Genomic DNA, 16,125 nt, shown 5'->3' on the forward strand with positions numbered 1-16,125 from the left:
TTCCCACAACTTCCATATCACAATCCCTTGGTTTAGTCCCTCAAGCTTCCACATCTTCAAATGGAATAGATGAAATCAAGGAGATGATGCAATCTATGATGCTAAACATAGATAAAAGTTTGTAGGGCCAAGAGAAGAACTTGGAGGATAGCTTCTCTATGATGCAGAAAGTGAGCAACAAGGTGGTGACTTTAGAGAGATAGCAAGCTCAAGGTAGTAAGGCTCATCAATTGCAATATCAGACTTTAAAAAGTGGTAGGCCTCCAAATCATAATCATGGGAACAATTCTTTTGATCAAAATAGGCAAAATAGCCATGCTTCAACCTCAAATGTAAACCAAAGTAGGGCCATAGTTCTTGAAAACAACATGGCCTAAGATCAATTTTTTTGTCCCTCCTGTAACTATTGTTATGCCCGTTGCATGTGTCAAAAGGCTGAATCTTATTTGGCTTTGACCATCCAAGAGCCTGCAATAGGAAAATCATACAAGGAGGACCAATTTAAAGATGCCTTGTATATGCAAGGACAAGGTGATTGCACCTTTATGAATCATTAGGTGGAGGAACATTGTAATGTAAACCAAGATTTCATTGCTCACAACACTAGGAACAAAAGAAGAGCTATTGAAGATGCTCGCCCTCCTCCTCCCAATCATGCCTAAACTTCAAATGTAATACCTCATGAACAAGTAGTAAATTATCAATCAAATACTTTTCAGCAGCAAAGGCAAAATAATGGCATAAAGGATATAAGTGATCCTCAAGTTGTTCCATCTCAACCTCCTACAAATGCAGCTCCCAAGGCTTCTACCAAAGTACCTACTACACCATTCAGTGTGGTAGAACAAATGAAGAAGACAAATGTGAATATTTCCATGTGGGATGCTATTGCAACTATACCCATGCAAAAGAGGTTGTTGTAGCAAGAATTGGAAAGTATTGAACCAAAGGGTTAGCCACCCAGCATGGAAAGTGCCACAAGCCTAGTACAACCATAAAAAGAGGTAGAAACAAGTAAAAAGGTTAGTCCCCCTCCATTTTATGTTTCTCTAACTATAGGGGGTAAACTAGTCCACAATTGCATGATTGATTCAGGGGCTAGTAGTTCAGTGATGCCTAGGTGTGTTGCTGATGTTTTGGAAATGAAATATGAGCCCATTGTTAGAGATGTATTATAGTTGGATGGTAGTATTTTCAAGACTATAGGGATTCTTAGAAATGTGGAAATGGCCCTACATACATGCCCTGGTTGTATTGTAACTCAAGATATATCCGTTGCTAAAGTCAAGCCACATTTTGCCATTTGTCTATCAAGAGACTTCACTGTCCAAATAGGTGGTTACATATCTTCTGATTGGTTATATATGTCTTTTAGAAAAAGATATGGGACTAAAGCTTCAATTAGAGTATAGCCTCTAGCCCTCCATCATACTTAACCCTACACCCCTAATCTCATCAAGATGAATTGCACTATCCTAAAAATGGACGAGAATGACATAACAAATGAGCCTACTACTTCCTAAGTAGAGATAACTGATTTTTTCTTAGATGAATGGGCTAATGCATATCAATTTGATCCTATGTTAGAAACCCTTGAGATAGGCCTTAGTAAATATTGTATATTGGAGAAGGATGCTCTAGTTCCAAATCTTGTGAAGACTAAAGAAGATGTGAGTGAGATATGGAGTATGTACTTTGATGGATCAAGGAATAAGTATGGATTACGGGCTGGTGTGATGTTGATTTCTCCTGCACAAGTAATGTACTACTTCTCCTTTAGACTCCAGTTTAGTTGCACTAATAATGTGGCCGAGTATGAATCCTTGATCCAGGGTCTCCTACTTTCTCAGAAAAGAGGAATTCAAACCTTAAGTGTATATGGAGATAGTGAGTTGGTGGTTAATCAAGTGAGAAATCAAAATATCAGCAAGAATGGTTTGCTTAAGTCTTATAAACATAGGGTATGGGATTTTCTTGAGGGTTTTGATGCATTTAATATTAAAAGCATCCCTAGAAAAGAAAATAGATATGCTGATAGACTTGCAACAATAGGTGCATCTCATGATGTGCCAGGGAACCTTGAGGAGAAGAAGAAGCAACAAATCAAAATGGTAGTAAGGCTTGTGATCCTTGACAACAACATCCATTGGTAAGTGTTTGAATCTAATGAACGAATTGTAAGCTTCTTGCAGAGTGAAGCATAATTTTTAGATAGAAACTAGTTGAGTTTGTAGGATAAGTATGGTGATCAAATCATTAATCTCAGTTCCAAAAAATTGCCTAAGGGTCTCATTACCTTAGAGAGTGTTTTCAATCCTGATGACCAAGCAATAGGTAGAGCCATGAACCTAGCTACTAATGAAGATGATCACACACCAGTCATGGTTGCTAATGGAAAATCCTTAAACATGGGTGAGGTATGTTCTGAGATTGAGCAAGAAAGTTTTATTCATCTATGTCAAGAATTTAATGATGTATTTTCCTATATGTATGATGATTTGAAGGGTTTTGACCCAAGATTGTTTCAGCATATCATAGATTTAATTGATAATGTCAAACCAGTAAGACAAAAATAGAGGCCAGTGAATCCCAAAATTGAACCATTAATGAGAAAAGAGCTATCCAAATTGATTAAGGCCAATATAATTTTCCCCATCAAGCACTTGTCATGGGTAGAAAACCTTTTCCATGTTAGGAAGAAGAATGGAGAAATTAGATTGTGTGTGGACTTTAGGGACCTTAACCAAGCTTCCCTTATAGATCACCATCATGTCCCTTCCATGGAGCAGATTTTGTCCAAGGTCAGTGGTTCAAGGAGGTTTTCATTTCTTGATAGATTTTCTAGCTACAATCAAGTGCTGGTCAAAGAGTTTGATAGGTACAAGATTGCATTTACCACCAAATGGGGTACTTATGCTTATTGTAAGATGCCATTTGGACTAACCAATGCAGGTACTACATTTCAGAAGGCAATGGAGATGGCCTTCAAAAATGTGATTGAAAAGTTTGTATTAGTTTACATTGATGATATCACAGTGTATTCAAAGAATATAGAAGATCATTTTGATCATTTTAGACAAGTGTTCTTAAGGTGTAGAGAGTTTGGGGCATCCCTTAACCCAAGCAAGTGTATCGTTGCTACCAATCAAGGAAAATTATTAGGACACAGTGTATCTGAGGATGGTTTAACCATTGATCTAGAAAGAACAATAGAAATACTCGCTCTCCCTCTTCTTAAACATAAGAAAGGGTTGCAAAGTTTCCTTGGTAGGATAAATTTTATGAGAAAATTTATCCCTAATCTTGCTACCATGGTAAAACCCCTTTACGGCTATGATCAAGAAAAGTATGGTCTTTGCATGGACCAAGGAAGGGAAGGAAAGTTTTGAAGAGATCAAGGTAGCCATAGCCTTAGCCCCTACTCTCATTAATCCAAATTTTGAAAAGGATTTCATCCTTTATGCCCTAGGTGGTGAGTCAAGAATTTTCATTGTCTTGATTCAAACAAATGATAAAGATGAAGAGCATCCCATAGCCTTCTTTAGTGAAGGGCTTAAAGAGTATGAAAACAAATAAAACTATGTAGAGAAGCAAACCCTTGCAATCATCAAAGATTTAAATAAATTTAAAAACCTCTTGTCTCATAATAAAATTCATTTGTTAGTACCCCATGCAAGTGTGAAGGATTTCCTTTTTAGAAAAGATATTAGTGAGAAGAGAGCTGGTTGGATTACTAAAGTAATGGAATATGATGTTGACATCCAGATCACCAAGATGGTAAGAAGGAGGGGGTTGTGTAAACATATGATATCATATTAGGAATCAAATGAGGAATTCGCTATGATACTAGTAGAACAACAAGAGACAAGAAATGATGACCCAAGGAATTGGATGGATGATATGAGGAATTTCTTATTAGGCAATGAATATCCTTAAGGATTAGATAGAACTAAAAGGAGATAGTATAGATTATAGTCAATTCCTTATGTCATAGTTGATGGTATCCTTTTGAGGAAAGATTTTAATGGACCCCTATTAAGATGCATTGACATAGACCAAGCTAAAGGAATGATCAAAGAGTTTCATGATGGTCTTGATGGTGGTCACTTCTCAGCAAGGAAAACTGCAATGAAGATCATGAGGGCTGGTTATTACTGGCCATCCCTATTCTATGATTGTCATAGGTATGTGAGGAAGTGTGAAAAATGTGCTTTCTTCTCTAGTAAGGAAAAGCTTGCAGCTTTTCCTCTTCATCCCATTCAGGTGGACCGACCTTTTGCTCAATGGGGATTGGATTTCATAGGCCCTATCAATCCTTTTTCTAGTTCTGGTCACAAATGGATTTTAGCTGTGATCGATTACTTTACTAGATGGACAGAGGTAGTTGCATTGAAGGATGTCATATAATCTTCAGTTGTTGAGTTCCTTGATGGAATTGTGACCAAGTTTGGTGCCCCTTCAACCATTATTTTAGATAATGCAAAATCTTTTGTAGGAGCTCAGATTTGTGCATGGGCAGTTGACCATAATATCTACTTAGCACATCCTCAAACTACTATCCTCAAGGAAATGGTTTGGCTGAGTCATCCAACAAAAACCTAATTAGGATTATGAAAAGAACTATAGAGGATAACTAGATGTGTTAGCATCAAAAGTTGAGGACTGCACTGTGGGCTGACAGAATTACACATAAGAGGTCAATAGGAAATTCACCATTTATGTTGGTATATGGCAAAGAAGTAAGGCTTTCAATTTCATTAGAATTCCCATCCCTAGAACTAGCTCATCAGCTAGAGCTAATTGAAGATGATGCCATGACAGTGAGAATGGTAGAGCCGATGGAGCTGGAAGAGAAAAGAAGTCAGGCCTTGTAGACCCTAGAGACACATCAATAGTAGGTGAAAGAGAGCTTTGACAAGAAGGCTAGGGTTAGAATCTTTAGAGAAGGTGATTTGGTTTTGAAATGGGATGCAAATAGGGCAAAGCCAGGGAGACACTCAAAATTTGATGCACTATGGAGTGGTCCCTATGTGATTGTTAGTTGGAAGCAGGCTAATGCTTTTTAATTAAGCAAGCCTGGTGGTGAAATTTTGCCTATCCCAGTCAATGGGATCTATCTCAAACCATGTTTCTAAAAGGGGTTGAGGTTTCATGTACATAGGTAGCTTAGTTTTCTTCCTATTGGTTTTTGGCTTTCTAAGAAGTGCACGAGCACATGTGTTTTGCTGAGTTGCAAAGGAGTAGAGACAAAGCTTTTAGTGTTTTACTACTACAAAGGTAGGGTTAGGGTTTCATAATGCATGAGATCCACCTTTTTGTGACTCTATGCCCCAATGGATGCATAAGGTCATTAGTCATACACATAGCTAGCATGAATCCCCTCTAAGTTGCCAGAAATATTAACCATATTTGCCTCCCGCCAAAATTTGAATTCAAATACTCGAGCCCACCCAATGGTCTTTAACCATCTTTAATATTATTTGAATACCCTGGAAATAAGAAGGATAAAAAAATAAAGATTTTATGGTATTTTCTATTTTCCTAAATTTGTTTCCCCTGGCCCGCAACTTTCTATGCCATCAGATCTTGCATAGATCTATGGTGGGCACTTTCCCACTTTCTCAAAACAAGCGATCTTTACATATTGTGGGGAAGTGTCATCGCAACACATGGCAAGTGGGTCCATATTATTCTTGTGGGCTGCAAGTTGGGAAGCTACTGGGTGAGTTGGCAATTTGATTGGCGGGCACTTTCCCACATTCTATGTTTTGTCAGACTTCCTAACAATGCAGGCAAGTGCTAGATCGCCATGTGTCCTAGTAGGCCGAAAGGAATAAAGTTATAGTTAGGCATTGAAGTTGCCACATGTTCTCAGTTTGTACCTTCCACTGTCTGATGGAAACAAATCAAGGTCTGGCACTTGCCCGCAATATGGAAATGCATGAGTTTTAAGGAATGTTGGCAAGCCCCTTTGTGATGCATGGAATAGTGTGACATTATGGGCCCAACTAAGGTATTGGCAGTTAAGGCTGATGGTTATGTGACATCGTAGTTAGTTGGTTTGGTGGTCAAACTTAGGAAGGCCTTCTGAGGTGGAAAAAAAATAAAAGACCATTGGCCCACATGGCCCATTTTGGTTGTGAGACTTAGTTGACCTACCGACTTTGTTGACTGATGAGGCAGAAATGAAGGAAATTGAGTTTTCTTGCATGATTTGATCCTCATGATCAATTCCAACTACTCTCAAATGAATGTTGAACCTAATAAACAATAGGAGAACACTCCACCACCCCAGTTTATCCATCTACTGGGTCAGAATGGTTTAATAGTGTCATTTCTATCAGGGACTTATTTTCAATAAAATATCAGATTTCATTGTATTCGAATATGTGCCTAGATCAGATTTTCTCCAGATCTCTAAAGAGAGTTAATGGCAGTGGTTGTGGAGTAACTTTAGTTAGAGAACATCTCAGTTGTGCCTAAACTATATAGGCAATTTTTGTAGATTTTGTTGAGGTTGACTCTTCTCTATTTTCTTTGATATTGCTCTGCAATTTCACTATAAATCCCCTTTGCCTCTAAACTGTATGACATTCTTATCTCCTTTAGCCATCGATGTGAAGTGTAAGAACTATTTGCCTCTCATTGGTGTATTGTAGATATCTGCAATCTTGCATGGTTGTATCTCTTTTGGCCTATGAATGGTATATAAGTGAATCCTCTCTTTCCTTGTGTCATTCATTTGGGTTTTTTCATCTACTTGTGATTGTTAGATTAAAGAAAGTCTGGATGTGTATATATTTTGGTGTCATGATGGTTCAATAGTCCATGTATGGGTAGAGATTGGTTTGAACACTCTATTTGTGGTGCATCAACCCCCTTAGATTAGAATAGGTAGATTTACTTCTATGCAATCCTTCTCCCTTTTTCTCTCCAAGAGTAGTTAGGTGCACCTTGATAGTAAAGGAAGCCGGCCTTCTCTAGAGACTCAACCTCATAGTTCAAGTCCCATAGCTCGGAGGTTGTTTCCATGTTTCACCAGGTTGTCCTAAAGTAAAAACTTTGGATAAGGGTGCAAACTTTTGTGACAATAGTACCCAACTATACTGAATTGCGTGGACCTATCACTATAGCAATGTATGCATGTGGAATTTTCTGATACTGTGACCTCATCCTACATATGTCAATAGAATACCCCATATCTAAACTTATTGAATCACTATCACTATTGTCACTATTAGTTTCCACAAAGTATGAAGTATGGAGAGGATTAGAGGATAATCTAGGTGAACTTTTGTCAAAGTGAACATTCCTCTCTATGAATATCTCATGAGTCTTAGGATCCATAAGTCTATATGCCTTAACACTTATGTCATATCCAATGGAAGTACAAGGCCTTGGTGATGGTACCTTGCACTCCCTTGAAGATATGTGTGCCCATGCTGGACAACCAAAAATTTTGAAGTGTTTCACAACTAGTTTTCTTCTACACCATGCCTCAAAAGGAGTCATTCCATCTAAGACATTATGAGGAAACCTATTAAGGATGTGATTGGCACTACTTATAGCTTCAACTTCAATTGATGGATCAAGAGACTTATCTTTAATCATGCAACTTGCCATTGACTTAAGAGTTCTAATCCTCATTGTTGCAACATTTTTTTTTGTGGACTAAATGCTATAGGATTTTGAAGATCAATATCCTCAAGTTCACAAAAGTCTCTAAGTCTTGAGTTCACATATCTACTCTCATTGTCCATACAAAGAACCTTGATGGCTTTACTTGATTGCTTCTCAACATGACTCTTGAAGGCTAGAAACTTATCAAACACTTCATTCTTGTGTTCAAGATAGTAGACCCATGTGTAGCATAAAAAGTCATCAATGAAAGTGAGGATATAGTAACCCTTGCTAACTAATGTCACTGCAAAAGGATCTGCTAGAGCCATGTAAACCAATTGAAGAACAACTAATGCTCTCAAAGACTTCCCTTTGTTAGACTTCTCTTCCAGATGCATATCCATTGAACAAGTTGAACATTCACCTATAGAAAAGTTGATTGTAGGTAGACCTTTGACCATATTTTTTGAGCTAAATTGATGAAGATAGTGGAAGGAAAGATGTCCACGCTGCTCATGCCATAATTTACTTTGTGATTGAGAATGTGTCAACAAGGCATGTGAAGGAGACTTAGGCACAAAGTGGGAGAAAGAATAAAGCCTTGTATTATGATTGAATTTACCCACTGCAACCAATGAATAATCCTCAAGATTTCACACCATTACTAAATCAGGAAGGAACTCAACTTAATTTCCACCTCCATGGTGAGTGATCTGGTAAATTGAAAGGAGAGTAGTGCTCAAGCTAGGAACATAGAGAATGTATTTGAAGTCTTCATTTTCCATCTCAACTTGTTCTTCCCCTTCAACTTCCACTTGTGTGTCATTCCCTACAAAGATGTGAGGTACCTTAGACTGCTTCAATGAAGAAGAGTTTCCTTTTGAAGAACTCATATGATATGAGGCACCCGAGTCAAGAATCCATTCCCCTAAAGAACTTGAACTTGCCATAAATTCTTGCCCTTTTCCCTTTGAAGTGGATGGATTTGACTCCTTGGAATCATTTGGCACATTGATCTTGTTCTTCCTAAGTTTTCCAACTCATCTATTCTCTTAGTCTTACAATGATTCTCATCATGATTTGGTTTCTTGCAATATGCACAAAATAGTTTATCCTTCTTTTTGTTGTTCCCATTCTTGTTGGAAGAAGAATTTCCTTGTTGTGAGGAGGAATATTGTTGTATCTATAAATTTTATTTGAGCTTCCACTAATTTTTCTTGTTGTAAACATTTTCCACCTTGATTTTATTGTTTCTCATTACTAGCCACCAGTGTTTTTGATTAGATAAACAGGTTTTACAGGGATCTTGAAACCCAATAGTTAAAAAATATAAGGCTGATAATAAGCGTAAAAGCCTAGCCAAAAAAGTATAAGTTCAAAGACTGATAATAAGCATAAAGCCCAACCAAAAAGTAAAGTTTTGAGATAAGACCAAGAAAAAAGACAAGTAAAACCATGGCCTAAAGCTAGACCAAAAGGCAAAAGACAAAGAAAAATAAAAGAGTAGGTGAGAGTTATTCCTTGCTCTTTCACTCTAGCTCTTGCATAACTTGAGTAGCCTTGAAGGCCAATTGGTTCTCCTCCACTTCCAATTGTTGTGCCCTTTGGTCCCCCTGGTCCTGATCAGGAATGGTGTTATCCTTTGCAGAGTCGTCTTCCCTTCTACCTTCTTCCCTGTCTTTTCCTTCCTCATCATCCTAAAATTCTCTGTCTTTGATCCAGCCTATAAGAGAGATGATGTTTTTGTTAATGGAGCTTAACAAAGAGAACATCTGATTCGCAAGGTTGTGATTGTAGTTCTCTAGGTTGTGTATCCTTCTCTCTGCCAGACTAAGCCTGTCAGCTGAATCTGTCCTCCTGTTAGCATCCATCCCTTTCCTTGTTGCCTCAATATGTCTCACATGTTCTTTGACCTCCTCTAGCTTGTGGAAAATCCATTTGATTGATCTAAAATTTTCAATCATACTGTTATGAGCATTGTTCAAGAGGTTCATCCCTATCTCCCTGGCTCTGCCTGGTAGACTTGAGTCTTGAGAATTCCCTATGTTATAGATTTGGATGAGTTGAGAATTCCCATATCTATCAACTTGGATTGTTCCAACATCAACATTTCTGCAAATGCATCAATGAAGGCTTAGTGAAGGCACTTCCCATGGTAAACCTATGAGTGTTGTACCTCAAAAAAAAGATGCATACTCTAAAGGTAGCCTCTTCAAGATGTGATGAATCAATCTATCATCCTTGATGAGATTACCACAATCCTTAAGTAGTGCTCTCAATTCATTGGCTTTGTTGACATAGTCTTGAATTTGGCTTTGTTGAAATAGTCTTGAATTCTATCAAAATTCTTAAGATCCAATAGAAGTAGATCATCCTCAATTTGTAATCCCTTTTCCTCATCCACCTTATAACCTTACAACCCTTCATGTTTGTCCTAATTACTCTTGGCATCCTTAAAGATAGAAATGTGGAAGAAGAGATCTCTATGAACACAACTCCTAATAATTCCTAAAGCCTGGTTGTCTTTAATTTACCAATCAACTTGTGTAGCAACATCAGTGGGTTTATAATTGTACCATCAACATATAGATTTAAACCTTTTTCCATTAGTCTACTCCATATAATATCTTTCCATGTAGTATAATTGTGTGAAGTTAAAAGTGGAGTTTTACTTGAACCCATGATGCAAAGAATTAAAAGAGCACAAGAGAGAAAGAGAGACACAAGAATGCAAGACAACCCCCCTATTCACTCAATCAAAGAATCCCCCCAAAAATGATGCTTTTGGCACTTTATATGTAGTGAGTTTACAATAGGCCACTTTTCAAAATGGAGAAAGTGGACTTCTAATTTTGTTGTTTACAACCTCCTTTTTGAGTTCAAATATGTTATTTAGCAATGTAGCTCAAATATTCAAAAATTTTGAAGTTTAATCAAGGCAATACAAAGTAAAAAAGGACCTATTTTTGAAAGTAGTATTTCTAACCATGCAAGCCTATAATATGATTGTAGATCTAGAACGTAGATGAAAATATATTCACATTCAAAACAAATAGAACTTGAAAATGTGTCCAGATGAGCCTATACGAAGCATTTGAAGTTGCAAAAAGTAGGATTGGACAGGTACAGTCACCAAAAACTAAAATTTCTAACAATGAACCAAAACTAGAAAATAGTAAAATCACTGAAAATTTTAGAAAATTCTAGCCAAAAACAAAAAAAATTGCACTTGATTTGGAGTTTGGATGACTGAGATATAGCCTCTCAAAGTTAGACTATCAAATCAAACTGCATATGGTGAGGGGTCTAATTAGTAAAACATTGGGTTAAATATGGTTTCCAAATAGAAATCACAAAAATGTAATCTAGCTTGTTGGTGACAATCAAACCGCTACCAAATTTAGGACCATAAAAAGCTAACGTTAGTGAAAAAGGGCTCGCCTGGCTGATGTGGTAGTCCATACGGGTGATGTCAACAGGTGACATCAACACTAACTGATTAGTTTGTATAGTGCAGACTACTAAGTGTACTTGTATGATAGTACAAATGTGGCCTATACTGGTAACTGACTAGGCCCTTCATATCTATTGACGTGTATTTGTGATGTGTTTTTTGAGCTAGTAGTAGGTGGGTTTGTGGGCTGACATTGATGCAGGATGTGGTAGGGGTTGTGTAGTTAGATCTAGAATGTGAGCTAGTACACATGGTAGTGCTGAGTTAGGGCCATGTGGATCTATCAAAATGGTTGAGTTTGGGGTTGGCTGAAGTGATTAATGATGCCAAAGATTGTTGTTGTCATTGATGGGGAGGATGCAGTGGCTGACAACTGTGGGCCGGTGAGAAATGGTGACTAGTAGGAATAATATCACCATTGGGTGGGAGAAGTGGGTTTTAATCCCACATGCAACATGCCTTAAAAATTATTTGTTTTTAAAACCCACAATCTGCAAGGGTTGTTTTGGCTTTGAAGCTGCAACTATATTTGATGCTCGCTATGTTGTTGTGAACACTTGGTTGGAATGTGGCCAGTTGTGAGTGAAGTCCAACCATGTGTGGATGTAAATTGCCAATTTAAAATGGAATATGCTGGATTATGTGGAGTATTCCACCACAAGGGCTCGGATTTGACCACCCATTTCTTGCAAAAAAATTCTTTTCTACAAGCCTAATAGGCCAAAAAAATTTGAACAAAATGCAGATCCAAAAAATAAAATAATTGCAAAGAAATTCTAAAAATTTAAAATTGTAGATTTGAAAAAATAAATTCATATATCTAATAGATCATACCAAACTCTACAAATTGGGCCTTCAGGTGTTGGGGTTTGCAAAAAAAATGGCAAATAAGAATTTGCAAAATTTATAGTCAAATTCAAGAATTTGCCTCAATTTTGACTATAACCTAGGGTAGGCAAATTTATAGTCAAATTTCATTGAATCAATGCTCTGGTTGCTATGGTGAGATTTTCTTTGGCTCTAGATGCTCCCAATAACTAGGATACTCTGGATCTGAATCGATAAGTGAAGCAAAAAAGGTCTCCAATAGCTATGTGAAGAGAAATTCCCTAAGCTTTGATATCATCTAATAATTTTCCTTAGGGAAAAATCACCCAAGATCAAGAAGCTCAACCACTAGCACAATATAAAAATGAATTGATGTACATACATACTAGCAGTGCCTGTATATAAAGGCCTCTAGAATGACTAGGAGTCGGCAAAGTGATAAGCCTCATAACTAAGCACATGTCCACTAAGAGTGGATTATCCTTCATTGAGCACAGAAGTTAGTGCGATGATGAGAGGATAAGCTTGCATAGGTGTTTCACGTAAAAAGATGTTGTAGAAACTATGTTCTTAATTAGAGTGCAAACAACTATGTTGTCTACATAACAACTCAAATAAATATGAAAAATCTCGTGTTATAGACAACATGTGCTAAATTAGAGTTGCTAACTCTTGTGTTGTCAACAAGACAACTTATATGAGTATGCATACTCCTAGGTGTCTAACTAATAAATAATAAAATAATGCATTAACCTAACTAAACTTAAGTAAAGTGTAATAATAATTAATTATTTACACTAACACTTATACTATAACATTCCTGCTACTACTTTCATTCTCACCAAAGTATCTACACTTAAAGGATTTATGCCCTTCTTTTCCACTTCTAAAGTAATTACCATGAAAACCACCTTTGGAATAAGATTACCTCTTGTTGGAAATATAAGAGTAACTAAGAGGGGAGGGGGTGAACCAACTACCACTAAAATAATTCCAAATCCCTTAGATGTGAATATAAATTTCTTATTAATTCAAATCCTTGCGCAACTTGGTTAGAGCTAGATATTCATTGTAACTTAGCTAACAAATAAGTATTCAAATATTAATGTGTATTGACCTTTAGTAACTTAGTTGTAGAAAGATAAAGTAGTAAGAAAATAACATCAACACATGAGACACCAAGATTTAACATGGAAATCCAATTTGGGAAAACCACCAATACAACTAGTTACAACTTTTCATTCTTTCGAAGTGAGCCTTGTTAGGAGCCGAGCCTATTAAAAGTTACAAAAGACACTACTAGGTGTGAACCTATCAAAGGATTTCAACCACCTTGTTAGAGGTATTTAAGACACTTCAATCTATAAATTTCACCTTGTTAGAGGATTTACAGAAATGATTGTTAAGTCAACTCTGTTAAGAGATTTCTTCACTACTACAATTGTTAGAGAGTAAAAATGATTGACCTTATTGTTGAAGAAATTGATTTGTAGATTCAAATCATTGTTATAGTTTATCCTCTAGATCCTTCTTGATCATAATATTCTTTGCAACTCCTGGATGTTCTTCCCTTAATCAGATAGCCTTCTTTTTTTTCATCTTATCTTCTTCCACAACTCCCATATTTCAATCTAGAAATTGACCTTTCATATATATGAAACCCAATTTCAAGTCAGCTTGAATACCCTTACAAATAAAAAACTTAACATCCACTAAGTCAACTTGCTTAGAAAAAAAAACCTATTCTATTGTAGGTTGGTTGACACTAAAATTGCATCACTTGGTTACCAATGAGTTCCTTGGTTACTGACCTAACTCATTTTGTATTGAACCTCTTTGGTAACTGACCTAACTTGGTTAACACTTGATTGCTTAACATGGCTTGTTCTATACTTCTACTTGGTTTTACTAGAGTCTTTTAAGTTGGGTTACTGCTGGTGTTGCTCGGTTAGAATGTAACATCAATGACAATATACAATTAATTAATTATTTTCAACAATCTCCCTCTTTGGCATCGATGGAAACATAACATGTCAAAAGAAAAGGAAACTTAGAGAAATCAAAATGATTTATAATATTTTATAATATCCTTAGTTTCATTTCGATTCTTCATCCATGAGAACTCCCTATGAGATTCTTCCTCTGACATCTTAACTTTAGACCCCATCTAATCAAGTTCTTCCTCTTGCTGATATATAAGTTTCTTCCTCTAATTCATGTAATCAATCTCCCTTAATTCTTTTGATATGAACATGACATTTTCAATCTCTCCCTCTTTGACATCAAATGCCAAAGAATTTATACAATGAATCTATAATGTATCTGATGTGCTGATTCATATGCAATGAGCTCTAACTTCATTCCATCAACTTGATAGATCTCCAATGTTGTTAGGTTGATGCATCACTAATTTGTACTAGCGAGCATCAAATATGGTAATGACCCCTAGCTTTCCTCTGAGATAGAAAAATTCATCCTTAGGTAATGGTTTGGTAAAATGTTAGCAACCTATTCCTTTGTGTAAACCTCTTTATCTTGAACTAATTCTGTTAGAAAATGATACTTGATCGAAATGTGTTTTTTCTTAGAGTGCACAACTAGATTTTTTGATATGTTGATTTCACTTGTGTTGTCATAGTAGATAACCACTAAGTCCTTGATTTATTCCTTTATTCTTGACAACAATTGCTTGATCCAGACTATGTTGGAACAATTAACTATTGTAGCAATATATCTTGCGTCTGCTATAGACCAAGAGATACAATTCTACTTCTTACTAGTCCATGACACTAGCCTCTTCCCAAGAAAGAATGCTCCTCTACTAGTGCTTTTTCTATCATAAATGCTTCCAGCCCAATCTGCTTCAGTAAAGACTTTTAACTCAAAGTTTCCTTCTTGGTTGTACCATAGACCATAGTCTTGAATAAATTTTAGCTATCTCATAATTCTTTTGACTGCCATCATATGATTTTCTCGAGGATTTGTAGAAAACCTTGCAACTATACCAACTACTAATGCAACATTAGGTCTTGTGTGAACAACATATTGAAGTTTCCCAACAATAGATCTCTAGGTAGCCTAATTTACCTCTTTTGAATTATTATTCTTGGATACTTTATGTCTAGTAGACATAGGTTTTCCAACTAGATTGGAATCTTCCATTCCAAAGGTCTTCAATATCTCCTTAATATACTTTGACTGAGTAAGGTAAATGTCATCCTTAATTTGATGAACTTGAAAACCAAAAAAGAATTTTATTTCTCCAAGCATTGACATTTCAAATTCTTTTCTCATTTCTTTAGAGATTGATTTACATAAGTCATCATGACCTATAAATAGTATGTCATCCAAAAGTATTTCTGCTAACAATATCTTATTGTGTGGTCCTTCTTTAATATACAGACTATTATTATCATTGGTTCTCTAAAAACCAATCATTACTAGGTAACCATGTAGCCTTTCATACCATGCTCTAGGAGCTTGTTTCAAACCATATAAAGCTTTGGGTAACTTACAAACCATGTCTCTTTTATTTAGATCAATAAAACCTTCAGGATGATGAATGTGAACTTCTTCCTCGAGAATTTCATTCAAGAAATCTTATTTTACATCCATTTGATACACTTTTAATCCTTTAAATGTAGCATATGAAAGTAGTGTTATGACCCCTTCAAGTCTAACAATAGGAGAGAATGTTTCTCCATAGTCTATACCTTCTTCTTGAGAACATCCTTCGCACACTAGCCTTGCCTTATTCCTTTATACTTCACCATTTTCATTCAATTTGTTTCTAAATACCCACTTTGTACCAATTACATTTTTGTCCTTAGGTCTAGGAACAAGAGCCCAATTATTGTTCCTTTCAATTTTCTCAATTTCATCATTCATTGCCTTTATCCAACTTTCATTATTCAATGCATCTTTAATAGTTCTAGGTTCAAATTTAGTAAGAAAACATGTACCTTTTATTTTTTTCCTTATCATTATGCCTCCTATCTGATCTCCAATTGTTTTCTCAGGTGCACGATGCCTTATGACATATCTAGCAAGTACATGTTCCTTGTTTCTAGATTCTGGACTTGTTTCACTTGGTTCACCATGCTCAACTATTTTATGAATTTCTATAATCTTCTCTATTCCTCTATCTAAGAATCAATTCCCATAGTCTATGACTTAGGTTCCTATTTCTGGGACTTAGTTTGAATTGTCTCCAACTAGAGATG

Source organism: Cupressus sempervirens, chromosome 11, assembly GCF_028749045.1.
Source record: "Cupressus sempervirens isolate cs-2001-9-10 chromosome 11, ASM2874904v1, whole genome shotgun sequence".
In the NCBI taxonomy this organism is placed as follows: domain Eukaryota; kingdom Viridiplantae; phylum Streptophyta; class Pinopsida; order Cupressales; family Cupressaceae; genus Cupressus; species Cupressus sempervirens.